Source organism: Egretta garzetta, unplaced genomic scaffold, assembly GCF_000687185.1.
Source record: "Egretta garzetta isolate BGI_Z169 unplaced genomic scaffold, ASM68718v1 scaffold991, whole genome shotgun sequence".
Lineage (NCBI taxonomy): Eukaryota > Metazoa > Chordata > Aves > Pelecaniformes > Ardeidae > Egretta > Egretta garzetta.
The window spans coordinates 38,263-38,511 of NW_009258558.1; the positions used below are offsets into that span (position 1 = coordinate 38,263).

At 61.0% G+C, this 249-nt stretch overlaps 1 protein-coding gene across 1 annotated transcript in view; it reads left to right on the forward strand.

The window, feature by feature from the left end:
* The window catches only part of LOC104134407 (probable E3 ubiquitin-protein ligase MID2), a gene marked incomplete at its 5' end in the record, with an annotated part of 56,963 nt that overhangs the window by 36,085 nt on the left and 20,629 nt on the right, over nt 1-249 (forward strand). The window lies entirely within an intron of this gene.

A 249-nucleotide genomic window follows, 5' to 3' on the forward strand; every position in this document is an offset into this window, starting at 1 on the left:
GCGCTGGGCGAGCTATCGCCCCCACCCTGCCCTCCAGAGCTGGGGCTGCTCCAGCTGCGCTCCCGGAAACAACGAATCCCTTGGCCATGCCGCCTCCATGCTCCGAATTCCTTATGCCACTCTGGGCTACTTACGCCTCCTCTGTCTTGTCTGGGGTGCTGATAAAGTGAAGCAGTTAATATTTGCGGAGCACTTGAACGTCAAAGTGAGGAGCGCTGCGGGAGGGAACGGCAGAGCGGCGCTGGAGCG